We start from the raw sequence: 973 nt of genomic DNA, 5'->3' as shown, positions 1-973 counted from the left end.
ACCAATACAGACCCATAGGGACCATTACAGTGTCCATTTAAAGCAACAGAATTCCCATAAGAACCATTAAAACCATTACATATTCTGTAATGGTTTCTATTGTTTGTGTGTTCATTTATTTATTTATTTTATTTTTTTATTTTTTCAGCAGTAGCCTACCCACTAAGACCATTACAGTTTTCCAAAGAAACCACTTAATTTATTGGAGTCATAATGGTTTCTACTGGTGTCCAGTAGATACCACCAGAAGTTTCCAAAGGTGTTCTATTGGTCCTTAATGGTATCCAAAACAAAATACACCACAACAATATAAGAAAGCAAATTACCAATAGAGACCATTACAGTGTCCATTAAAACCATTAGAATTCCCATTAGAACCATTAAAACCATTACATATTCTGTAATGGTTTCTATTGTTTTTTTCAGCAGGGATGTTATCAAGTACGCTGCTGTTTGCAAAATTACCGGACTTGAGTCGTCACACTCCCGAGTCAAATGCGCAAAGTCCGAACTACCGAGGATGCAAGTCCAAAATCAGTGTACTTTGTATTGAGAAACGCGCGCAGACCTACGTCGCCAGACTATTTGCCTAATCTTCCCGGTACTTTAGACCGCGGTGGAAACACAGAAAGCAACAGCTCTGGAGGGGAAAAAAGTTCCTGGGGAAAAAAGTTCCTGGTACAAATGTTCCGGGTGTTTCGGTGGAAACGCGGCATAAGTGTCTTTTTACCTTGTGTCTCTCATTCATTTTGTTAAAATGCATGAGTTTTTTTTTTTTTTTTTTGCTTAATTATTCAAGTGAAGTGTTAAGATATATGACTGTGCTGCTGCTTTTAGTCAGTATTCATCATCAGTGAAGGCATGCATTCCATTGCCTCATAATGTACTTTTGTCTGTGTACATTTAGACCATCCGTGGTTTTTAAATAAAATCGCTGTAAATGCGGTTTTATTCATCTGTCAATTCAGGTTAA

Source organism: Cyprinus carpio, unplaced genomic scaffold (assembly GCF_018340385.1).
Source record: "Cyprinus carpio isolate SPL01 unplaced genomic scaffold, ASM1834038v1 S000006677, whole genome shotgun sequence".
Lineage (NCBI taxonomy): Eukaryota > Metazoa > Chordata > Actinopteri > Cypriniformes > Cyprinidae > Cyprinus > Cyprinus carpio.
The sequence above is the reverse complement of the archived record's forward strand: the minus strand, read 5'-3'. Positions refer to the sequence as shown.